The following is a 24,120-nucleotide window of genomic DNA, read 5'->3' as shown; positions in this document are numbered from 1 at the left end:
CTTCCTTTTGGATAAACAGACATATTAGGCAAGCATTTTGGAGCTTTCACCTAAATAACTACAGGTGGTGAGATAAGCTGCACAATATAATTGACCTTTCAGTATATTGTTGCACACACACCATCTATTTAGCAAATGCCCTTGTTATCAACAGCAGCCTTTTAAACTCACCTGAGCTAACAGGTATGTGAGCTGGTTACTCTGCTGCGCTTAAAATTTCTTTTTTGGTTTGCTACAATGCCTTTTCTGAAACGTTGTCTCCCTCTGCTGGAACACTGACTTCTTTCATTTAATGCCTGCAGACTATAAAAGAGAAACCAACCCAAAAAGTTTGGTTGATTAGTCTGTGGCATTCTTTTAAACTGTTGCTTATGGCGGTCTCTGTGAGCTTCTCAGTGACATTCAGCCATCCAGGTATCCCGCCTGCAGTAGACGGAATGTGGCAATGGAACGCTGGCTGCGCGTGTCATAATAGGCTCTGAGCCTTTATATACCTGCGCACAGCAGCAGCCACCTTCAGTCTGCTGCTGGACAGCCAGCAGCAGCAGCAGCAGGAGAGGTAATTAATCAGCAACCCTCCTGCTAAGGGTAGACAGCTGCTCGTTCCACCCCCCCCCCGCCTTAATTGGTTCTCCTCCCTTCCAACGGTGTTGAGGCGGGTGGGAACAGCCGGGGGTTGAGGGTACTGTGCTAAAAGAGGTGGAGTTATGCAGATCTAAAACGCGTGGATTGCAGCAGCAGCAAGCCGAAAAGTGCAGGCATGTGAGGGATCTAGAGGTTGACAGCATGTCTTCTTAACTGGAGTCCAGGTGGCCATCTCCACAAATGGACTTTTCAGAATCCTTGGGTGGCACCGTAGTCGGAAACCAATTCTGGTTATCGCTTCTCGGCCTTTTGGCTAAGATCAAGTGTAGTATCTGTTCTTATCAGTTTAATATCTGATACGTCCCCTATCTGGGGACCATATATTAAATGGATTTTTAGAACAGGGAGATGGAAAAAGAGCTTGCTCTGTCCACTCCACGCATTGACCTGGTATTGCAGTATCTCCAGGACCGGTGCACCCCTTCTTTAATGCAGTTTCTAAAATCAGAAAGAATTGAATTCAATGCTTTTTGTTCATTTTGCTTGTTTGTCGGATTTTGGGATGGACTCTTTGGCTTTGCTTTTCTTCTCCTCATTGGATTTTTCATGTTAAAAGTTGCAGAAGCCAGATGACAAGCTCATTTTGGTTCAACTTCAGCAACTGTGCATTGCATTGCCATGTAATGTAATGTAATGCAATGCTATCTATCTAGCTCTCCCTCTATACTTCCTTTTGGATAAACAGACATATTAGGCAAGCATTTTGGAGCTTTCACCTAAATAACTACAGGTGGTGAGATAAGCTGCACAATATAATTGACCTTTCAGTATATTGTTGCACACACACCATCTATTTAGCAAATGCCCTTGTTATCAACAGCAGCCTTTTAAACTCACCTGAGCTAACAGGTATGTGAGCTGGTTACTCTGCTGCGCTTAAAATTTCTTTTTTGGTTTGCTACAATGCCTTTTCTGAAACGTTGTCTCCCTCTGCTGGAACACTGACTTCTTTCATTTAATGCCTGCAGACTATAAAAGAGAAACCAACCCAAAAAGTTTGGTTGATTAGTCTGTGGCATTCTTTTAAACTGTTGCTTATGGCGGTCTCTGTGAGCTTCTCAGTGACATTCAGCCATCCAGGTATCCCGCCTGCAGTAGACGGAATGTGGCAATGGAACGCTGGCTGCGCGTGTCATAATAGGCTCTGAGCCTTTATATACCTGCGCACAGCAGCAGCCACCTTCAGTCTGCTGCTGGACAGCCAGCAGCAGCAGCAGCAGGAGAGGTAATTAATCAGCAACCCTCCTGCTAAGGGTAGACAGCTGCTCGTTCCACCCCCCCCCCGCCTTAATTGGTTCTCCTCCCTTCCAACGGTGTTGAGGCGGGTGGGAACAGCCGGGGGTTGAGGGTACTGTGCTAAAAGAGGTGGAGTTATGCAGATCTAAAACGCGTGGATTGCAGCAGCAGCAAGCCGAAAAGTGCAGGCATGTGAGGGATCTAGAGGTTGACAGCATGTCTTCTTAACGGGAGTCCAGGTGGCCATCTCCACAAATGGACTTTTCAGAATCCTTGGGTGGCACCGTAGTCGGAAACCAATTCTGGTTATCGCTTCTCGGCCTTTTGGCTAAGATCAAGTGTAGTATCTGTTCTTATCAGTTTAATATCTGATACGTCCCCTATCTGGGGACCATATATTAAATGGATTTTTAGAACAGGGAGATGGAAAAAGAGCTTGCTCTGTCCACTCCACGCATTGACCTGGTATTGCAGTATCTCCAGGACCGGTGCACCCCTTCTTTAATGCAGTTTCTAAAATCAGAAAGAATTGAATTCAATGCTTTTTGTTCATTTTGCTTGTTTGTCGGATTTTGGGATGGACTCTTTGGCTTTGCTTTTCTTCTCCTCATTGGATTTTTCATGTTAAAAGTTGCAGAAGCCAGATGACAAGCTCATTTTGGTTCAACTTCAGCAACTGTGCATTGCATTGCCATGTAATGTAATGTAATGCAATGCTATCTATCTAGCTCTCCCTCTATACTTCCTTTTGGATAAACAGACATATTAGGCAAGCATTTTGGAGCTTTCACCTAAATAACTACAGGTGGTGAGATAAGCTGCACAATATAATTGACCTTTCAGTATATTGTTGCACACACACCATCTATTTAGCAAATGCCCTTGTTATCAACAGCAGCCTTTTAAACTCACCTGAGCTAACAGGTATGTGAGCTGGTTACTCTGCTGCGCTTAAAATTTCTTTTTTGGTTTGCTACAATGCCTTTTCTGAAACGTTGTCTCCCTCTGCTGGAACACTGACTTCTTTCATTTAATGCCTGCAGACTATAAAAGAGAAACCAACCCAAAAAGTTTGGTTGATTAGTCTGTGGCATTCTTTTAAACTGTTGCTTATGGCGGTCTCTGTGAGCTTCTCAGTGACATTCAGCCATCCAGGTATCCCGCCTGCAGTAGACGGAATGTGGCAATGGAACGCTGGCTGCGCGTGTCATAATAGGCTCTGAGCCTTTATATACCTGCGCACAGCAGCAGCCACCTTCAGTCTGCTGCTGGACAGCCAGCAGCAGCAGCAGCAGGAGAGGTAATTAATCAGCAACCCTCCTGCTAAGGGTAGACAGCTGCTCGTTCCACCCCCCCCCCGCCTTAATTGGTTCTCCTCCCTTCCAACGGTGTTGAGGCGGGTGGGAACAGCCGGGGGTTGAGGGTACTGTGCTAAAAGAGGTGGAGTTATGCAGATCTAAAACGCGTGGATTGCAGCAGCAGCAAGCCGAAAAGTGCAGGCATGTGAGGGATCTAGAGGTTGACAGCATGTCTTCTTAACGGGAGTCCAGGTGGCCATCTCCACAAATGGACTTTTCAGAATCCTTGGGTGGCACCGTAGTCGGAAACCAATTCTGGTTATCGCTTCTCGGCCTTTTGGCTAAGATCAAGTGTAGTATCTGTTCTTATCAGTTTAATATCTGATACGTCCCCTATCTGGGGACCATATATTAAATGGATTTTTAGAACAGGGAGATGGAAAAAGAGCTTGCTCTGTCCACTCCACGCATTGACCTGGTATTGCAGTATCTCCAGGACCGGTGCACCCCTTCTTTAATGCAGTTTCTAAAATCAGAAAGAATTGAATTCAATGCTTTTTGTTCATTTTGCTTGTTTGTCGGATTTTGGGATGGACTCTTTGGCTTTGCTTTTCTTCTCCTCATTGGATTTTTCATGTTAAAAGTTGCAGAAGCCAGATGACAAGCTCATTTTGGTTCAACTTCAGCAACTGTGCATTGCATTGCCATGTAATGTAATGTAATGCAATGCTATCTATCTAGCTCTCCCTCTATACTTCCTTTTGGATAAACAGACATATTAGGCAAGCATTTTGGAGCTTTCACCTAAATAACTACAGGTGGTGAGATAAGCTGCACAATATAATTGACCTTTCAGTATATTGTTGCACACACACCATCTATTTAGCAAATGCCCTTGTTATCAACAGCAGCCTTTTAAACTCACCTGAGCTAACAGGTATGTGAGCTGGTTACTCTGCTGCGCTTAAAATTTCTTTTTTGGTTTGCTACAATGCCTTTTCTGAAACGTTGTCTCCCTCTGCTGGAACACTGACTTCTTTCATTTAATGCCTGCAGACTATAAAAGAGAAACCAACCCAAAAAGTTTGGTTGATTAGTCTGTGGCATTCTTTTAAACTGTTGCTTATGGCGGTCTCTGTGAGCTTCTCAGTGACATTCAGCCATCCAGGTATCCCGCCTGCAGTAGACGGAATGTGGCAATGGAACGCTGGCTGCGCGTGTCATAATAGGCTCTGAGCCTTTATATACCTGCGCACAGCAGCAGCCACCTTCAGTCTGCTGCTGGACAGCCAGCAGCAGCAGCAGCAGGAGAGGTAATTAATCAGCAACCCTCCTGCTAAGGGTAGACAGCTGCTCGTTCCACCCCCCCCCCGCCTTAATTGGTTCTCCTCCCTTCCAACGGTGTTGAGGCGGGTGGGAACAGCCGGGGGTTGAGGGTACTGTGCTAAAAGAGGTGGAGTTATGCAGATCTAAAACGCGTGGATTGCAGCAGCAGCAAGCCGAAAAGTGCAGGCATGTGAGGGATCTAGAGGTTGACAGCATGTCTTCTTAACGGGAGTCCAGGTGGCCATCTCCACAAATGGACTTTTCAGAATCCTTGGGTGGCACCGTAGTCGGAAACCAATTCTGGTTATCGCTTCTCGGCCTTTTGGCTAAGATCAAGTGTAGTATCTGTTCTTATCAGTTTAATATCTGATACGTCCCCTATCTGGGGACCATATATTAAATGGATTTTTAGAACAGGGAGATGGAAAAAGAGCTTGCTCTGTCCACTCCACGCATTGACCTGGTATTGCAGTATCTCCAGGACCGGTGCACCCCTTCTTTAATGCAGTTTCTAAAATCAGAAAGAATTGAATTCAATGCTTTTTGTTCATTTTGCTTGTTTGTCGGATTTTGGGATGGACTCTTTGGCTTTGCTTTTCTTCTCCTCATTGGATTTTTCATGTTAAAAGTTGCAGAAGCCAGATGACAAGCTCATTTTGGTTCAACTTCAGCAACTGTGCATTGCATTGCCATGTAATGTAATGTAATGCAATGCTATCTATCTAGCTCTCCCTCTATACTTCCTTTTGGATAAACAGACATATTAGGCAAGCATTTTGGAGCTTTCACCTAAATAACTACAGGTGGTGAGATAAGCTGCACAATATAATTGACCTTTCAGTATATTGTTGCACACACACCATCTATTTAGCAAATGCCCTTGTTATCAACAGCAGCCTTTTAAACTCACCTGAGCTAACAGGTATGTGAGCTGGTTACTCTGCTGCGCTTAAAATTTCTTTTTTGGTTTGCTACAATGCCTTTTCTGAAACGTTGTCTCCCTCTGCTGGAACACTGACTTCTTTCATTTAATGCCTGCAGACTATAAAAGAGAAACCAACCCAAAAAGTTTGGTTGATTAGTCTGTGGCATTCTTTTAAACTGTTGCTTATGGCGGTCTCTGTGAGCTTCTCAGTGACATTCAGCCATCCAGGTATCCCGCCTGCAGTAGACGGAATGTGGCAATGGAACGCTGGCTGCGCGTGTCATAATAGGCTCTGAGCCTTTATATACCTGCGCACAGCAGCAGCCACCTTCAGTCTGCTGCTGGACAGCCAGCAGCAGCAGCAGCAGGAGAGGTAATTAATCAGCAACCCTCCTGCTAAGGGTAGACAGCTGCTCGTTCCACCCCCCCCCCCGCCTTAATTGGTTCTCCTCCCTTCCAACGGTGTTGAGGCGGGTGGGAACAGCCGGGGGTTGAGGGTACTGTGCTAAAAGAGGTGGAGTTATGCAGATCTAAAACGCGTGGATTGCAGCAGCAGCAAGCCGAAAAGTGCACGCATGTGAGGGATCTAGAGGTTGACAGCATGTCTTCTTAACGGGAGTCCAGGTGGCCATCTCCACAAATGGACTTTTCAGAATCCTTGGGTGGCACCGTAGTCGGAAACCAATTCTGGTTATCGCTTCTCGGCCTTTTGGCTAAGATCAAGTGTAGTATCTGTTCTTATCAGTTTAATATCTGATACGTCCCCTATCTGGGGACCATATATTAAATGGATTTTTAGAACAGGGAGATGGAAAAAGAGCTTGCTCTGTCCACTCCACGCATTGACCTGGTATTGCAGTATCTCCAGGACCGGTGCACCCCTTCTTTAATGCAGTTTCTAAAATCAGAAAGAATTGAATTCAATGCTTTTTGTTCATTTTGCTTGTTTGTCGGATTTTGGGATGGACTCTTTGGCTTTGCTTTTCTTCTCCTCATTGGATTTTTCATGTTAAAAGTTGCAGAAGCCAGATGACAAGCTCATTTTGGTTCAACTTCAGCAACTGTGCATTGCATTGCCATGTAATGTAATGTAATGCAATGCTATCTATCTAGCTCTCCCTCTATACTTCCTTTTGGATAAACAGACATATTAGGCAAGCATTTTGGAGCTTTCACCTAAATAACTACAGGTGGTGAGATAAGCTGCACAATATAATTGACCTTTCAGTATATTGTTGCACACACACCATCTATTTAGCAAATGCCCTTGTTATCAACAGCAGCCTTTTAAACTCACCTGAGCTAACAGGTATGTGAGCTGGTTACTCTGCTGCGCTTAAAATTTCTTTTTTGGTTTGCTACAATGCCTTTTCTGAAACGTTGTCTCCCTCTGCTGGAACACTGACTTCTTTCATTTAATGCCTGCAGACTATAAAAGAGAAACCAACCCAAAAAGTTTGGTTGATTAGTCTGTGGCATTCTTTTAAACTGTTGCTTATGGCGGTCTCTGTGAGCTTCTCAGTGACATTCAGCCATCCAGGTATCCCGCCTGCAGTAGACGGAATGTGGCAATGGAACGCTGGCTGCGCGTGTCATAATAGGCTCTGAGCCTTTATATACCTGCGCACAGCAGCAGCCACCTTCAGTCTGCTGCTGGACAGCCAGCAGCAGCAGCAGGAGAGGTAATTAATCAGCAACCCTCCTGCTAAGGGTAGACAGCTGCTCGTTCCACCCCCCCCCCGCCTTAATTGGTTCTCCTCCCTTCCAACGGTGTTGAGGCGGGTGGGAACAGCCGGGGGTTGAGGGTACTGTGCTAAAAGAGGTGGAGTTATGCAGATCTAAAACGCGTGGATTGCAGCAGCAGCAAGCCGAAAAGTGCAGGCATGTGAGGGATCTAGAGGTTGACAGCATGTCTTCTTAACGGGAGTCCAGGTGGCCATCTCCACAAATGGACTTTTCAGAATCCTTGGGTGGCACCGTAGTCGGAAACCAATTCTGGTTATCGCTTCTCGGCCTTTTGGCTAAGATCAAGTGTAGTATCTGTTCTTATCAGTTTAATATCTGATACGTCCCCTATCTGGGGACCATATATTAAATGGATTTTTAGAACAGGGAGATGGAAAAAGAGCTTGCTCTGTCCACTCCACGCATTGACCTGGTATTGCAGTATCTCCAGGACCGGTGCACCCCTTCTTTAATGCAGTTTCTAAAATCAGAAAGAATTGAATTCAATGCTTTTTGTTCATTTTGCTTGTTTGTCGGATTTTGGGATGGACTCTTTGGCTTTGCTTTTCTTCTCCTCATTGGATTTTTCATGTTAAAAGTTGCAGAAGCCAGATGACAAGCTCATTTTGGTTCAACTTCAGCAACTGTGCATTGCATTGCCATGTAATGTAATGTAATGCAATGCTATCTATCTAGCTCTCCCTCTGTACTTCCTTTTGGATAAACAGACATATTAGGCAAGCATTTTGGAGCTTTCACCTAAATAACTACAGGTGGTGAGATAAGCTGCACAATATAATTGACCTTTCAGTATATTGTTGCACACACACCATCTATTTAGCAAATGCCCTTGTTATCAACAGCAGCCTTTTAAACTCACCTGAGCTAACAGGTATGTGAGCTGGTTACTCTGCTGCGCTTAAAATTTCTTTTTTTGGTTTGCTACAATGCCTTTTCTGAAACGTTGTCTCCCTCTGCTGGAACACTGACTTCTTTCATTTAATGCCTGCAGACTATAAAAGAGAAACCAACCCAAAAAGTTTGGTTGATTAGTCTGTGGCATTCTTTTAAACTGTTGCTTATGGCGGTCTCTGTGAGCTTCTCAGTGACATTCAGCCATCCAGGTATCCCGCCTGCAGTAGACGGAATGTGGCAATGGAACGCTGGCTGCGCGTGTCATAATAGGCTCTGAGCCTTTATATACCTGCGCACAGCAGCAGCCACCTTCAGTCTGCTGCTGGACAGCCAGCAGCAGCAGCAGCAGGAGAGGTAATTAATCAGCAACCCTCCTGCTAAGGGTAGACAGCTGCTCGTTCCACCCCCCCCCCGCCTTAATTGGTTCTCCTCCCTTCCAACGGTGTTGAGGCGGGTGGGAACAGCCGGGGGTTGAGGGTACTGTGCTAAAAGAGGTGGAGTTATGCAGATCTAAAACGCGTGGATTGCAGCAGCAGCAAGCCGAAAAGTGCAGGCATGTGAGGGATCTAGAGGTTGACAGCATGTCTTCTTAACGGGAGTCCAGGTGGCCATCTCCACAAATGGACTTTTCAGAATCCTTGGGTGGCACCGTAGTCGGAAACCAATTCTGGTTATCGCTTCTCGGCCTTTTGGCTAAGATCAAGTGTAGTATCTGTTCTTATCAGTTTAATATCTGATACGTCCCCTATCTGGGGACCATATATTAAATGGATTTTTAGAACAGGGAGATGGAAAAAGAGCTTGCTCTGTCCACTCCACGAATTGACCTGGTATTGCAGTATCTCCAGGACCGGTGCACCCCTTCTTTAATGCAGTTTCTAAAATCAGAAAGAATTGAATTCAATGCTTTTTGTTCATTTTGCTTGTTTGTCGGATTTTGGGATGGACTCTTTGGCTTTGCTTTTCTTCTCCTCATTGGATTTTTCATGTTAAAAGTTGCAGAAGCCAGATGACAAGCTCATTTTGGTTCAACTTCAGCAACTGTGCATTGCATTGCCATGTAATGTAATGTAATGCAATGCTATCTATCTAGCTCTCCCTCTATACTTCCTTTTGGATAAACAGACATATTAGGCAAGCATTTTGGAGCTTTCACCTAAATAACTACAGGTGGTGAGATAAGCTGCACAATATAATTGACCTTTCAGTATATTGTTGCACACACACCATCTATTTAGCAAATGCCCTTGTTATCAACAGCAGCCTTTTAAACTCACCTGAGCTAACAGGTATGTGAGCTGGTTACTCTGCTGCGCTTAAAATTTCTTTTTTGGTTTGCTACAATGCCTTTTCTGAAACGTTGTCTCCCTCTGCTGGAACACTGACTTCTTTCATTTAATGCCTGCAGACTATAAAAGAGAAACCAACCCAAAAAGTTTGGTTGATTAGTCTGTGGCATTCTTTTAAACTGTTGCTTATGGCGGTCTCTGTGAGCTTCTCAGTGACATTCAGCCATCCAGGTATCCCGCCTGCAGTAGACGGAATGTGGCAATGGAACGCTGGCTGCGCGTGTCATAATAGGCTCTGAGCCTTTATATACCTGCGCACAGCAGCAGCCACCTTCAGTCTGCTGCTGGACAGCCAGCAGCAGCAGCAGGAGAGGTAATTAATCAGCAACCCTCCTGCTAAGGGTAGACAGCTGCTCGTTCCACCCCCCCCCCCCGCCTTAATTGGTTCTCCTCCCTTCCAACGGTGTTGAGGCGGGTGGGAACAGCCGGGGGTTGAGGGTACTGTGCTAAAAGACGTGGAGTTATGCAGATCTAAAACGCGTGGATTGCAGCAGCAGCGAGCCGAAAAGTGCAGGCATGTGAGGGATCTAGAGGTTGACAGCATGTCTTCTTAACGGGAGTCCAGGTGGCCATCTCCACAAATGGACTTTTCAGAATCCTTGGGTGGCACCGTAGTCGGAAACCAATTCTGGTTATCGCTTCTCGGCCTTTTGGCTAAGATCAAGTGTAGTTTCTGTTCTTATCAGTTTAATATCTGATACGTCCCCTATCTGGGGACCATATATTAAATGGATTTTTAGAACAGGGAGATGGAAAAAGAGCTTGCTCTGTCCACTCCACGCATTGACCTGGTATTGCAGTATCTCCAGGACCGGTGCACCCCTTCTTTAATGCAGTTTCTAAAATCAGAAAGAATTGAATTCAATGCTTTTTGTTCATTTTGCTTGTTTGTCGGATTTTGGGATGGACTCTTTGGCTTTGCTTTTCTTCTCCTCATTGGATTTTTCATGTTAAAAGTTGCAGAAGCCAGATGACAAGCTCATTTTGGTTCAACTTCAGCAACTGTGCATTGCATTGCCATGTAATGTAATGTAATGCAATGCTATCTATCTAGCTCTCCCTCTATACTTCCTTTTGGATAAACAGACATATTAGGCAAGCATTTTGGAGCTTTCACCTAAATAACTACAGGTGGTGAGATAAGCTGCACAATATAATTGACCTTTCAGTATATTGTTGCACACACACCATCTATTTAGCAAATGCCCTTGTTATCAACAGCAGCCTTTTAAACTCACCTGAGCTAACAGGTATGTGAGCTGGTTACTCTGCTGCGCTTAAAATTTCTTTTTTGGTTTGCTACAATGCCTTTTCTGAAACGTTGTCTCCCTCTGCTGGAACACTGACTTCTTTCATTTAATGCCTGCAGACTATAAAAGAGAAACCAACCCAAAAAGTTTGGTTGATTAGTCTGTGGCATTCTTTTAAACTGTTGCTTATGGCGGTCTCTGTGAGCTTCTCAGTGACATTCAGCCATCCAGGTATCCCGCCTGCAGTAGACGGAATGTGGCAATGGAACGCTGGCTGCGCGTGTCATAATAGGCTCTGAGCCTTTATATACCTGCGCACAGCAGCAGCCACCTTCAGTCTGCTGCTGGACAGCCAGCAGCAGCAGGAGAGGTAATTAATCAGCAACCCTCCTGCTAAGGGTAGACAGCTGCTCGTTCCACCCCCCCCCCCGCCTTAATTGGTTCTCCTCCCTTCCAACGGTGTTGAGGCGGGTGGGAACAGCCGGGGGTTGAGGGTACTGTGCTAAAAGAGGTGGAGTTATGCAGATCTAAAACGCGTGGATTGCAGCAGCAGCAAGCCGAAAAGTGCAGGCATGTGAGGGATCTAGAGGTTGACAGCATGTCTTCTTAACGGGAGTCCAGGTGGCCATCTCCACAAATGGACTTTTCAGAATCCTTGGGTGGCACCGTAGTCGGAAACCAATTCTGGTTATCGCTTCTCGGCCTTTTGGCTAAGATCAAGTGTAGTATCTGTTCTTATCAGTTTAATATCTGATACGTCCCCTATCTGGGGACCATATATTAAATGGATTTTTAGAACAGGGAGATGGAAAAAGAGCTTGCTCTGTCCACTCCACGCATTGACCTGGTATTGCAGTATCTCCAGGACCGGTGCACCCCTTCTTTAATGCAGTTTCTAAAATCAGAAAGAATTGAATTCAATGCTTTTTGTTCATTTTACTTGTTTGTCGGATTTTGGGATGGACTCTTTGGCTTTGCTTTTCTTCTCCTCATTGGATTTTTCATGTTAAAAGTTGCAGAAGCCAGATGACAAGCTCATTTTGGTTCAACTTCAGCAACTGTGCATTGCATTGCCATGTAATGTAATGTAATGCAATGCTATCTATCTAGCTCTCCCTCTATACTTCCTTTTGGATAAACAGACATATTAGGCAAGCATTTTGGAGCTTTCACCTAAATAACTACAGGTGGTGAGATAAGCTGCACAATATAATTGACCTTTCAGTATATTGTTGCACACACACCATCTATTTAGCAAATGCCCTTGTTATCAACAGCAGCCTTTTAAACTCACCTGAGCTAACAGGTATGTGAGCTGGTTACTCTGCTGCGCTTAAAATTTCTTTTTTGGTTTGCTACAATGCCTTTTCTGAAACGTTGTCTCCCTCTGCTGGAACACTGACTTCTTTCATTTAATGCCTGCAGACTATAAAAGAGAAACCAACCCAAAAAGTTTGGTTGATTAGTCTGTGGCATTCTTTTAAACTGTTGCTTATGGCGGTCTCTGTGAGCTTCTCAGTGACATTCAGCCATCCAGGTATCCCGCCTGCAGTAGACGGAATGTGGCAATGGAACGCTGGCTGCGCGTGTCATAATAGGCTCTGAGCCTTTATTTACCTGTGCACAGCAGCAGCCACCTTCAGTCTGCTGCTGGACAGCCAGCAGCAGCAGCAGCAGGAGAGGTAATGAATCAGCAACCCTCCTGCTAAGGGTAGACAGCTGCTCGTTCCACCCCCCCCCCCGCCTTAATTGGTTCTCCTCCCTTCCAACGGTGTTGAGGCGGGTGGGAACAGCCGGGGGTTGAGGGTACTGTGCTAAAAGAGGTGGAGTTATGCAGATCTAAAACGCGTGGATTGCAGCAGCAGCAAGCCGAAAAGTGCAGGCATGTGAGGGATCTAGAGGTTGACAGCATGTCTTCTTAACGGGAGTCCAGGTGGCCATCTCCACAAATGGACTTTTCAGAATCCTTGGGTGGCACCGTAGTCGGAAACCAATTCTGGTTATCGCTTCTCGGCCTTTTGGCTAAGATCAAGTGTAGTATCTGTTCTTATGAGTTTAATATCTGATACGTCCCCTATCTGGGGACCATATATTAAATGGATTTTTAGAACAGGGAGATGGAAAAAGAGCTTGCTCTGTCCACTCCACGCATTGACCTGGTATTGCAGTATCTCCAGGACCGGTGCACCCCTTCTTTAATGCAGTTTCTAAAATCAGAAAGAATTGAATTCAATGCTTTTTGTTCATTTTGCTTGTTTGTCGGATTTTGGGATGGACTCTTTGGCTTTGCTTTTCTTCTCCTCATTGGATTTTTCATGTTAAAAGTTGCAGAAGCCAGATGACAAGCTCATTTTGGTTCAAATTCAGCAACTGTGCATTGCATTGCCATGTAATGTAATGTAATGCAATGCTATCTATCTAGCTCTCCCTCTATACTTCCTTTTGGATAAACAGACATATTAGGCAAGCATTTTGGAGCTTTCACCTAAATAACTACAGGTGGTGAGATAAGCTGCACAATATAATTGACCTTTCAGTATATTGTTGCACACACACCATCTATTTAGCAAATGCCCTTGTTATCAACAGCAGCCTTTTAAACTCACCTGAGCTAACAGGTATGTGAGCTGGTTACTCTGCTGCGCTTAAAATTTCTTTTTTGGTTTGCTACAATGCCTTTTCTGAAACGTTGTCTCCCTCTGCTGGAACACTGACTTCTTTCATTTAATGCCTGCAGACTATAAAAGAGAAACCAACCCAAAAAGTTTGGTTGATTAGTCTGTGGCATTCTTTTAAACTGTTGCTTATGGCGGTCTCTGTGAGCTTCTCAGTGACATTCAGCCATCCAGGTATCCCGCCTGCAGTAGACGGAATGTGGCAATGGAACGCTGGCTGCGCGTGTCATAATAGGCTCTGAGCCTTTATATACCTGCGCACAGCAGCAGCCACCTTCAGTCTGCTGCTGGACAGCCAGCAGCAGCAGCAGGAGAGGTAATTAATCAGCAACCCTCCTGCTAAGGGTAGACAGCTGCTCGTTCCACCCCCCCCCCGCCTTAATTGGTTCTCCTCCCTTCCAACGGTGTTGAGGCGGGTGGGAACAGCCGGGGGTTGAGGGTACTGTGCTAAAAGAGGTGGAGTTATGCAGATCTAAAACGCGTGGATTGCAGCAGCAGCAAGCCGAAAAGTGCAGGCATGTGAGGGATCTAGAGGTTGACAGCATGTCTTCTTAACGGGAGTCCAGGTGGCCATCTCCACAAATGGACTTTTCAGAATCCTTGGGTGGCACCGTAGTCGGAAACCAATTCTCGTTATCGCTTCTCGGCCTTTTGGCTAAGATCAAGTGTAGTATCTGTTCTTATCAGTTTAATATCTGATACGTCCCCTATCTGGGGACCATATATTAAATGGATTTTTAGAACAGGGAGATGGAAAAAGAGCTTGCTCTGTCCACTCCACGCATTGACCTGGTATTGCAGTATCTCCAGGACCGGTGCACCCCTTCTTTAATGCAGTTTCTAAAATCAGAAAGAATTGAATTCAATGCTTTTTGTTCATTTTGCTTGTTTGTCGGATTTTGGGATGGACTCTTTGGCTTTGCTTTTCTTCTCCTCATTGGATTTTTCATGTTAAAAGTTGCAGAAGCCAGATGACAAGCTCATTTTGGTTCAACTTCAGCAACTGTGCATTGCATTGCCATGTAATGTAATGTAATGCAATGCTATCTATCTAGCTCTCCCTCTATACTTCCTTTTGGATAAACAGACATATTAGGCAAGCATTTTGGAGCTTTCACCTAAATAACTACAGGTGGTGAGATAAGCTGCACAATATAATTGACCTTTCAGTATATTGTTGCACACACACCATCTATTTAGCAAATGCCCTTGTTATCAACAGCAGCCTTTTAAACTCACCTGAGCTAACAGGTATGTGAGCTGGTTACTCTGCTGCGCTTAAAATTTCTTTTTTGGTTTGCTACAATGCCTTTTCTGAAACGTTGTCTCCCTCTGCTGGAACACTGACTTCTTTCATTTAATGCCTGCAGACTATAAAAGAGAAACCAACCCAAAAAGTTTGGTTGATTAGTCTGTGGCATTCTTTTAAACTGTTGCTTATGGCGGTCTCTGTGAGCTTCTCAGTGACATTCAGCCATCCAGGTATCCCGCCTGCAGTAGACGGAATGTGGCAATGGAACGCTGGCTGCGCGTGTCATAATAGGCTCTGAGCCTTTATATACCTGCGCACAGCAGCAGCCACCTTCAGTCTGCTGCTGGACAGCCAGCAGCAGCAGCAGCAGGAGAGGTAATTAATCAGCAACCCTCCTGCTAAGGGTAGACAGCTGCTCGTTCCACCCCCCCCCGCCTTAATTGGTTCTCCTCCCTTCCAACGGTGTTGAGGCGGGTGGGAACAGCCGGGGGTTGAGGGTACTGTGCTAAAAGAGGTGGAGTTATGCAGATCTAAAACGCGTGGATTGCAGCAGCAGCAAGCCGAAAAGTGCAGACATGTGAGGGATCTAAAGGTTGACAGCATGTCTTCTTAACGGGAGTCCAGGTGGCCATCTCCACAAATGGACTTTTCAGAATCCTTGGGTGGCACCGTAGTCGGAAACCAATTCTGGTTATCGCTTCTCGGCCTTTTGGCTAAGATCAAGTGTAGTATCTGTTCTTATCAGTTTAATATCTGATACGTCCCCTATCTGGGGACCATATATTAAATGGATTTTTAGAACAGGGAGATGGAAAAAGAGCTTGCTCTGTCCACTCCACGCATTGACCTGGTATTGCAGTATCTCCAGGACCGGTGCACCCCTTCTTTAATGCAGTTTCTAAAATCAGAAAGAATTGAATTCAATGCTTTTTGTTCATTTTGCTTGTTTGTCGGATTTTGGGATGGACTCTTTGGCTTTGCTTTTCTTCTCCTCATTGGATTTTTCATGTTAAAAGTTGCAGAAGCCAGATGACAAGCTCATTTTGGTTCAACTTCAGCAACTGTGCATTGCATTGCCATGTAATGTAATGTAATGCAATGCTATCTATCTAGCTCTCCCTCTATACTTCCTTTTGGATAAACAGACATATTAGGCAAGCATTTTGGAGCTTTCACCTAAATAACTACAGGTGGTGAGATAAGCTGCACAATATAATTGACCTTTCAGTATATTGTTGCACACACACCATCTATTTAGCAAATGCCCTTGTTATCAACAGCAGCCTTTTAAACTCACCTGAGCTAACAGGTATGTGAGCTGGTTACTCTGCTGCGCTTAAAATTTCTTTTTTGGTTTGCTACAATGCCTTTTCTGAAACGTTGTCTCCCTCTGCTGGAACACTGACTTCTTTCATTTAATGCCTGCAGACTATAAAAGAGAAACCAACCCAAAAAGTTTGGTTGATTAGTCTGTGGCATTCTTTTAAACTGTTGCTTATGGCGGTCTCTGTGAGCTTCTCAGTGACATTCAGCCATCCAGGTATCCCGCCTGCAGTAGACGGAATGTGGCAATGGAACGCTGGCTGCGCGTGTCATAATAGGCTCTGAGCCTTTATATACCTGCGCACAGCAGCAGCCACCTTCAGTCTGCTGCTGGACAGCCAGCAGCAGCAGCAGCAGCAGGAGAGGTAATTAATCAGCAACCCTCCTGCTAAGGGTAGACAGCTGCTCGTTCCACCCCCCCCCCCCGCCTTAATTGGTTCTCCTCCCTTCCAACGGTGTTGAGGCGGGTGGGAACAGCCGGGGGTTGAGGGTACTGTGCTAAAAGAGGTGGAGTTATGCAGATCTAAAACGCGTGGATTGCAGCAGCAGCAAGCCGAAAAGTGCAGGCATGTGAGGGATCTAGAGGTTGACAGCATGTCTTCTTAACGGGAGTCCAGGTGGCCATCTCCACAAATGGACTTTTCAGAATCCTTGGGTGGCACCGTAGTCGGAAACCAATTCTGGTTATTGCTTCTCGGCCTTTTGGCTAAGATCAAGTGTAGTATCTGTTCTTATCAGTTTAATATCTGATACGTCCCCTATCTGGGGACCATATATTAAATGGATTTTTAGAACAGGGAGATGGAAAAAGAGCTTGCTCTGTCCACTCCACGCATTGACCTGGTATTGCAGTATCTCCAGGACCGGTGCACCCCTTCTTTAATGCAGTTTCTAAAATCAGAAAGAATTGAATTCAATGCTTTTTGTTCATTTTGCTTGTTTGTCGGATTTTGGGATGGACTCTTTGGCTTTGCTTTTCTTCTCCTCATTGGATTTTTCATGTTAAAAGTTGCAGAAGCCAGATGACAAGCTCATTTTGGTTCAACTTCAGCAACTGTGCATTGCATTGCCATGTAATGTAATGTAATGCAATGCTATCTATCTAGCTCTCCCTCTATACTTCCTTTTGGATAAACAGACATATTAGGCAAGCATTTTGGAGCTTTCACCTAAATAACTACAGGTGGTGAGATAAGCTGCACAATATAATTGACCTTTCAGTATATTGTTGCACACACACCATCTATTTAGCAAATGCCCTTGTTATCAACAGCAGCCTTTTAAACTCACCTGAGCTAACAGGTATGTGAGCTGGTTACTCTGCTGCGCTTAAAATTTCTTTTTTGGTTTGCTACAATGCCTTTTCTGAAACGTTGACTCCCTCTGCTGGAACACTGACTTCTTTCATTTAATGCCTGCAGACTATAAAAGAGAAACCAACCTAAAAAGTTTGGTTGATTAGTCTGTGGCATTCTTTTAAACTGTTGCTTATGGCGGTCTCTGTGAGCTTCTCAGTGACATTCAGCCATCCAGGTATCCCGCCTGCAGTAGACGGAATGTGGCAATGGAACGCTGGCTGCGCGTGTCATAATAGGCTCTGAGCCTTTATATACCTGCGCACAGCAGCAGCCACCTTCAGTCTGCTGCTGGACAGCCAGCAGCATCAGCAGCAGGAGAGGTAATTAATCAGCAACCCTCCTGCTAAGGGTAGACAGCTGCTCGTTCCACCCCCCCCCCCCGCCTTAATTGGTTCTCCTCCCTTCCAACGGTGTTGAGGCGGGTGGGAACAGCCGGGGGTTGAGGGTACTGTGCTAAAAGAGGTGGAGTTATGCAGATCTAAAACGCGTGGATTGCAGCAGCAGCAAGCCGAAAAGTGCAGGCATGTGAGGGATCTAGAGGTTGACAGCATGTCTTCTTAACGGGAGTCCAGGTGGCCATCTCCACAAATGGACTTTTCAGAATCCTTGGGTGGCACCGTAGTCGGAAACCAATTCTGGTTATCGCTTCTCGGCCTTTTGGCTAAGATCAAGTGTAGTATCTGTTCTTATCAGTTTAATATCTGATACGTCCCCTATCTGGGGACCATATATTAAATGGATTTTTAGAACAGGGAGATGGAAAAAGAGCTTGCTCTGTCCACTCCACGCATTGACCTGGTATTGCAGTATCTCCAGGACCGGTGCACCCCTTCTTTAATGCAGTTTCTAAAATCAGAAAGAATTGAATTCAATGCTTTTTGTTCATTTTGCTTGTTTGTCGGATTTTGGGATGGACTCTTTGGCTTTGCTTTTCTTCTCCTCATTGGATTTTTCATGTTAAAAGTTGCAGAAGCCAGATGACAAGCTCATTTTGGTTCAACTTCAGCAACTGTGCATTGCATTGCCATGTAATGTAATGTAATGCAATGCTATCTATCTAGCTCTCCCTCTATACTTCCTTTTGGATAAACAGACATATTAGGCAAGCATTTTGGAGCTTTCACCTAAATAACTACAGGTGGTGAGATAAGCTGCACAATATAATTGACCTTTCAGTATATTGTTGCACACACACCATCTATTTAGCAAATGCCCTTGTTATCAACAGCAGCCTTTTAAACTCACCTGAGCTAACAGGTATGTGAGCTGGTTACTCTGCTGCGCTTAAAATTTCTTTTTTGGTTTGCTACAATGCCTTTTCTGAAACATTGTCTCCCTCTGCTGGAACACTGACTTCTTTCATTTAATGCCTGCAGACTATAAAAGAGAAACCAACCCAAAAAGTTTGGTTGATTAGTCTGTGGCATTCTTTTAAACTGTTGCTTATGGCGGTCTCTGTGAGCTTCTCAGTGACATTCAGCCATCCAGGTATCCCGCCTGCAGTAGACGGAATGTGGCAATGGAACGCTGGCTGCGCGTGTCATAATAGGCTCTGAGCCTTTATATACCTGCGCACAGCAGCAGCCACCTTCAGTCTGCTGCTGGACAGCCAGCAGCAGCAGCAGCAGGAGAGGTAATTAATCAGCAACCCTCCTGCTAAGGGTAGACAGCTGCTCGTTCCACCCCCCCCCCCCCCCGCCTTAATTGGTTCTCCTCCCTTCCAACGGTGTTGAGGCGGGTGGGAACAGCCGGGGGTTGAGGGTACTGTGCTAAAAGAGGTGGAGTTATGCAGATCTAAAACGCGTGGATTGCAGCAGCAGCAAGCCGAAAAGTGCAGGCATGTGAGGGATCTAGAGGTTGACAGCATGTCTTCTTAACGGGAGTCCAGGTGGCCATCTCCACAAATGGACTTTTCAGAATCCTTGGGTGGCACCGTAGTCGGAAACCAATTCTGGTTATCGCTTCTCGGCCTTTTGGCTAAGATCAAGTGTAGTATCTGTTCTTATCAGTTTAATATCTGATACGTCCCCTATCTGGGGACCATATATTAAATGGATTTTTAGAACAGGGAGATGGAAAAAGAGCTTGCTCTGTCCACTCCACGCATTGACCTGGTATTGCAGTATCTCCAGGACCGGTGCACCCCTTCTTTAATGCAGTTTCTAAAATCAGAAAGAATTGAATTCAATGCTTTTTGTTCATTTTGCTTGTTTGTCGGATTTTGGGATGGACTCTTTGGCTTTGCTTTTCTTCTCCTCATTGGATTTTTCATGTTAAAAGTTGCAGAAGCCAGATGACAAGCTCATTTTGGTTCAACTTCAGCAACTGTGCATTGCATTGCCATGTAATGTAATGTAATGCAATGCTATCTATCTAGCTCTCCCTCTATACTTCCTTTTGGATAAACAGACATATTAGGCAAGCATTTTGGAGCTTTCACCTAAATAACTACAGGTGGTGAGATAAGCTGCACAATATAATTGACCTTTCAGTATATTGTTGCACACACACCATCTATTTAGCAAATGCCCTTGTTATCAACAGCAGCCTTTTAAACTCACCTGAGCTAACAGGTATGTGAGCTGGTTACTCTGCTGCGCTTAAAATTTCTTTTTTGGTTTGCTACAATGCCTTTTCTGAAACGTTGTCTCCCTCTGCTAGAACACTGACTTCTTTCATTTAATGCCTGCAGACTATAAAAGAGAAACCAACCTAAAAAGTTTGGTTGATTAGTCTGTGGCATTCTTTTAAACTGTTGCTTATGGCGGTCTCTGTGAGCTTCTCAGTGACATTCAGCCATCCAGGTATCCCGCCTGCAGTAGACGGAATGTGGCAATGGAACGCTGGCTGCGCGTGTCATAATAGGCTCTGAGCCTTTATATACCTGCGCACAGCAGCAGCCACCTTCAGTCTGCTGCTGGACAGCCAGCAGCATCAGCAGCAGGAGAGGTAATTAATCAGCAACCCTCCTGCTAAGGGTAGACAGCTGCTCGTTCCACCCCCCCCCCCCGCCTTAATTGGTTCTCCTCCCTTCCAACGGTGTTGAGGCGGGTGGGAACAGCCGGGGGTTGAGGGTACTGTGCTAAAAGAGGTGGAGTTATGCAGATCTAAAACGCGTGGATTGCAGCAGCAGCAAGCCGAAAAGTGCAGGCATGTGAGGGATCTAGAGGTTGACAGCATGTCTTCTTAACGGGAGTCCAGGTGGCCATCTCCACAAATGGACTTTTCAGAATCCTTGGGTGGCACCGTAGTCGGAAACCAATTCTGGTTATCGCTTCTCGGCCTTTTGGCTAAGATCAAGTGTAGTATCTGTTCTTATCAGTTTAATATCTGATACGTCCCCTATCTGGGGACCATATATTAAATGGATTTTTAGAACAGGGAGATGGAAAAAGAGCTTGCTCTGTCCACTCCACGCATTGACCTGGTATTGCAGTATCTCCAGGACCGGTGCACCCCTTCTTTAATGCAGTTTCTAAAATCAGAAAGAATTGAATTCAATGCTTTTTGTTCATTTTGCTTGTTTGTCGGATTTTGGGATGGACTCTTTGGCTTTGCTTTTCTTCTCCTCATTGGATTTTTCATGTTAAAAGTTGCAGAAGCCAGATGACAAGCTCATTTTGGTTCAACTTCAGCAACTGTGCATTGCATTGCCATGTAATGTAATGTAATGCAATGCTATCTATCTAGCTCTCCCTCTATACTTCCTTTTGGATAAACAGACATATTAGGCAAGCATTTTGGAGCTTTCACCTAAATAACTACAGGTGGTGAGATAAGCTGCACAATATAATTGACCTTTCAGTATATTGTTGCACACACACCATCTATTTAGCAAATGCCCTTGTTATCAACAGCAGCCTTTTAAACTCACCTGAGCTAACAGGTATGTGAGCTGGTTACTCTGCTGCGCTTAAAATTTCTTTTTTGGTTTGCTACAATGCCTTTTCTGAAACGTTGTCTCCCTCTGCTGGAACACTGACTTCTTTCATTTAATGCCTGCAGACTATAAAAGAGAAACCAACCCAAAAAGTTTGGTTGATTAGTCTGTGGCATTCTTTTAAACTGTTGCTTATGGCGGTCTCTGTGAGCTTCTCAGTGACATTCAGCCATCCAGGTATCCCGCCTGCAGTAGACGGAATGTGGCAATGGAACGCTGGCTGCGCGTGTCATAATAGGCTCTGAGCCTTTATATACCTGCGCACAGCAGCAGCCACCTTCAGTCTGCTGCTGGACAGCCAGCAGCAGCAGCAGCAGGAGAGGTAATTAATCAGCAACCCTCCTGCTAAGGGTAGACAGCTGCTCGTTCCACCCCCCCCCCCCCCCCCGCCTTAATTGGTTCTCCTCCCTTCCAACGGTGTTGAGGCGGGTGGGAACAGCCGGGGGTTGAGGGTACTGTGCTAAAAGAGGTGGAGTTATGCAGATCTAAAACGCGTGGATTGCAGCAGCAGCAAGCCGAAAAGTGCAGGCATGTGAGGGATCTAGAGGTTGACAGCATGTCTTCTTAACGGGAGTCCAGGTGGCCATCTCCACAAATGGACTTTTCAGAATCCTTGGGTGGCACCCTAGTCGGAAACCAATTCTGGTTATCGCTTCTCGGCCTTTTGGCTAAGATCAAGTGTAGTATCTGTTCTTATCAGTTTAATATCTGATACGTCCCCTATCTGGGGACCATATATTAAATGGATTTTTAGAACAGGGAGATGGAAAAAGAGCTTGCTCTGTCCACTCCACGCATTGACCTGGTATTGCAGTATCTCCAGGACCGGTGCACCCCTTCTTTAATGCAGTTTCTAAAATCAGAAAGAATTGAATTCAATGCTTTTTGTTCATTTTGCTTGTTTGTCGGATTTTGGGATGGACTCTTTGGCTTTGCTTTTCTTCTCCTCATTGGATTTTTCATGTTAAAAGTTGCAGAAGCCAGATGACAAGCTCATTTTGGTTCAACTTCAGCAACTGTGCATTGCATTGCCATGTAATGTAATGTAATGCAATGCTATCTATCTAGCTCTCCCTCTATACTTCCTTTTGGATAAACAGACATATTAGGCAAGCATTTTGGAGCTTTCACCTAAATAACTACAGGTGGTGAGATAAGCTGCACAATATAATTGACCTTTCAGTATATTGTTGCACACACACCATCTATTTAGCAAATGCCCTTGTTATCAACAGCAGCCTTTTAAACTCACCTGAGCTAACAGGTATGTGAGCTGGTTACTCTGCTGCGCTTAAAATTTCTTTTTTGGTTTGCTACAATGCCTTTTCTGAAACGTTGTCTCCCTCTGCTGGAACACTGACTTCTTTCATTTAATGCCTGCAGACTATAAAAGAGAAACCAACCCAAAAAGTTTGGTTGATTAGTCTGTGGCATTCTTTTAAACTGTTGCTTATGGCGGTCTCTGTGAGCTTCTCAGTGACATTAAGCCATCCAGGTATCCCGCCTGCAGTAGACGGAATGTGGCAATGGAACGCTGGCTGCGCGTGTCATAATAGGCTCTGAGCCTTTATATACCTGCGCACAGCAGCAGCCACCTTCAGTCTGCTGCTGGACAGCCAGCAGCAGCAGCAGCAGGAGAGGTAATTAATCAGCAACCCTCCTGCTAAGGGTAGACAGCTGCTCGTTCCACCCCCCCCCCCGCCTTAATTGGTTCTCCTCCCTTCCAACGGTGTTGAGGCGGGTGGGAACAGCCGGGGGTTGAGGGTACTGTGCTAAAAGAGGTGGAGTTATGCAGATCTAAAACGCGTGGATTGCAGCAGCAGCAAGCCGAAAAGTGCAGGCATGTGAGGGATCTAGAGGTTGACAGCATGTCTTCTTAACGGGAGTCCAGGTGGCCATCTCCACAAATGGACTTTTCAGAATCCTTGGGTGGCACCGTAGTCGGAAACCAATTCTGGTTATCGCTTCTCGGCCTTTTGGCTAAGATCAAGTGTAGTATCTGTTCTTATCAGTTTAATATCTGATACGTCCCCTATCTGGGGACCATATATTAAATGGATTTTTAGAACAGGGAGATGGAAAAAGAGCTTGCTCTGTCCACTCCACGCATTGACCTGGTATTGCAGTATCTCCAGGACCGGTGCACCCCTTCTTTAATGCAGTTTCTAAAATCAGAAAGAATTGAATTCAATGCTTTTTGTTCATTTTGCTTGTTTGTCGGATTTTGGGATGGACTCTTTGGCTTTGCTTTTCTTCTCCTCATTGGATTTTTCATGTTAAAAGTTGCAGAAGCCAGATGACAAGCTCATTTTGGTTCAACTTCAGCAACTGTGCATTGCATTGCCATGTAATGTAATGTAATGCAATGCTATCTATCTAGCTCTCCCTCTATACTTCCTTTTGGATAAACAGACATATTAGGCAAGTGACGCGCCCCTGGGCCTGTGTCGCGCTGCGAGAGCTTACCAGGAGCCGGATCTGTTGAGGGTTGTAGTCTCGTGGCGGTGACCCGGTCCGTGCCCAGGGAGTCAAACTGGACGGCAGTCTGTTAGCGGTAAATGGTTGATGACTATGCCACCCGTTGAGTGCAGCCAGGTGGCTGCTGCTGCAGGGCAGACCTCTGAGGCCGATGGTGGGATTGTGCAGCGTGATAGTATAACCCCCAACGGGAGGGGTATGGCCTCAGGGCAGCCGACGTGGATGATGGGGGTAGCAGGAACCACTCAGAGACGGTACGGTGTAGTTCAGGGTCTTTACTGGTAACAACAAAAGACCCTCCCGGAGTACTTGCTAGCGGATGGGGCCTGGTCAGTCCTTGAGCAGATGGGATCTCCCCTGGCCAGGCGTAGTTGTAGGCCTCCCAAACTGACTGTACTCTTCTGGCTACCTTGCTAGGAGCTGAT

General features: G+C 45.4%; 18 non-coding genes across 18 annotated transcripts; all 18 read left to right on the top strand.

The window, feature by feature from the left end:
* The first annotated feature begins 878 nt into the window (after positions 1 to 878).
* Positions 879 to 1,069, top strand: LOC141210185 (U2 spliceosomal RNA). Its single transcript, XR_012280361.1, has one exon. It is a non-coding gene; the product is annotated as a U2 spliceosomal RNA (small nuclear RNA).
* Positions 1,070 to 2,189: 1,120 nt separating this feature from the next.
* On the top strand, positions 2,190 to 2,380 carry LOC141210174 (U2 spliceosomal RNA). The gene has a single exon (XR_012280350.1). It is a non-coding gene; the product is annotated as a U2 spliceosomal RNA (small nuclear RNA).
* A 1,120-nt stretch (positions 2,381 to 3,500) lies between these two features.
* Positions 3,501 to 3,691, top strand: LOC141210162 (U2 spliceosomal RNA). Its single transcript, XR_012280339.1, has one exon. It is a non-coding gene; the product is annotated as a U2 spliceosomal RNA (small nuclear RNA).
* Positions 3,692 to 4,811: 1,120 nt separating this feature from the next.
* LOC141210151 (U2 spliceosomal RNA) lies at positions 4,812 to 5,002 on the top strand. Its single transcript, XR_012280328.1, has one exon. It is a non-coding gene; the product is annotated as a U2 spliceosomal RNA (small nuclear RNA).
* A 1,121-nt stretch (positions 5,003 to 6,123) lies between these two features.
* LOC141210140 (U2 spliceosomal RNA) lies at positions 6,124 to 6,314 on the top strand. Its single transcript, XR_012280317.1, has one exon. It is a non-coding gene; the product is annotated as a U2 spliceosomal RNA (small nuclear RNA).
* A 1,117-nt stretch (positions 6,315 to 7,431) lies between these two features.
* On the top strand, positions 7,432 to 7,622 carry LOC141210128 (U2 spliceosomal RNA). Its single transcript, XR_012280305.1, has one exon. It is a non-coding gene; the product is annotated as a U2 spliceosomal RNA (small nuclear RNA).
* Positions 7,623 to 8,743: 1,121 nt separating this feature from the next.
* Positions 8,744 to 8,934, top strand: LOC141210299 (U2 spliceosomal RNA). The gene has a single exon (XR_012280471.1). It is a non-coding gene; the product is annotated as a U2 spliceosomal RNA (small nuclear RNA).
* Positions 8,935 to 10,053: 1,119 nt separating this feature from the next.
* On the top strand, positions 10,054 to 10,244 carry LOC141210342 (U2 spliceosomal RNA). The gene has a single exon (XR_012280514.1). It is a non-coding gene; the product is annotated as a U2 spliceosomal RNA (small nuclear RNA).
* A 1,115-nt stretch (positions 10,245 to 11,359) lies between these two features.
* Positions 11,360 to 11,550, top strand: LOC141210116 (U2 spliceosomal RNA). The gene has a single exon (XR_012280294.1). It is a non-coding gene; the product is annotated as a U2 spliceosomal RNA (small nuclear RNA).
* A 1,121-nt stretch (positions 11,551 to 12,671) lies between these two features.
* On the top strand, positions 12,672 to 12,862 carry LOC141210423 (U2 spliceosomal RNA). The gene has a single exon (XR_012280591.1). It is a non-coding gene; the product is annotated as a U2 spliceosomal RNA (small nuclear RNA).
* A 1,117-nt stretch (positions 12,863 to 13,979) lies between these two features.
* Positions 13,980 to 14,170, top strand: LOC141210105 (U2 spliceosomal RNA). The gene has a single exon (XR_012280283.1). It is a non-coding gene; the product is annotated as a U2 spliceosomal RNA (small nuclear RNA).
* Positions 14,171 to 15,289: 1,119 nt separating this feature from the next.
* On the top strand, positions 15,290 to 15,480 carry LOC141210094 (U2 spliceosomal RNA). The gene has a single exon (XR_012280272.1). It is a non-coding gene; the product is annotated as a U2 spliceosomal RNA (small nuclear RNA).
* Positions 15,481 to 16,605: 1,125 nt separating this feature from the next.
* LOC141209883 (U2 spliceosomal RNA) lies at positions 16,606 to 16,796 on the top strand. The gene has a single exon (XR_012280071.1). It is a non-coding gene; the product is annotated as a U2 spliceosomal RNA (small nuclear RNA).
* A 1,122-nt stretch (positions 16,797 to 17,918) lies between these two features.
* LOC141210082 (U2 spliceosomal RNA) lies at positions 17,919 to 18,109 on the top strand. Its single transcript, XR_012280261.1, has one exon. It is a non-coding gene; the product is annotated as a U2 spliceosomal RNA (small nuclear RNA).
* Positions 18,110 to 19,234: 1,125 nt separating this feature from the next.
* LOC141210070 (U2 spliceosomal RNA) lies at positions 19,235 to 19,425 on the top strand. The gene has a single exon (XR_012280250.1). It is a non-coding gene; the product is annotated as a U2 spliceosomal RNA (small nuclear RNA).
* A 1,122-nt stretch (positions 19,426 to 20,547) lies between these two features.
* Positions 20,548 to 20,738, top strand: LOC141210059 (U2 spliceosomal RNA). Its single transcript, XR_012280239.1, has one exon. It is a non-coding gene; the product is annotated as a U2 spliceosomal RNA (small nuclear RNA).
* Positions 20,739 to 21,865: 1,127 nt separating this feature from the next.
* On the top strand, positions 21,866 to 22,056 carry LOC141210048 (U2 spliceosomal RNA). Its single transcript, XR_012280228.1, has one exon. It is a non-coding gene; the product is annotated as a U2 spliceosomal RNA (small nuclear RNA).
* A 1,121-nt stretch (positions 22,057 to 23,177) lies between these two features.
* Positions 23,178 to 23,368, top strand: LOC141210037 (U2 spliceosomal RNA). Its single transcript, XR_012280217.1, has one exon. It is a non-coding gene; the product is annotated as a U2 spliceosomal RNA (small nuclear RNA).
* The last annotated feature ends 752 nt before the right edge of the window (positions 23,369 to 24,120 follow it).

This window comes from Phyllobates terribilis, unplaced genomic scaffold, assembly GCF_046119375.1.
Source record: "Phyllobates terribilis strain yellow unplaced genomic scaffold, ASM4611937v1 Scaffold_169__1_contigs__length_4117513, whole genome shotgun sequence".
Lineage (NCBI taxonomy): Eukaryota > Metazoa > Chordata > Amphibia > Anura > Dendrobatidae > Phyllobates > Phyllobates terribilis.
Note: the sequence above shows the minus strand (reverse complement) of the source record. Positions and strands in the feature narration are given on the sequence as shown.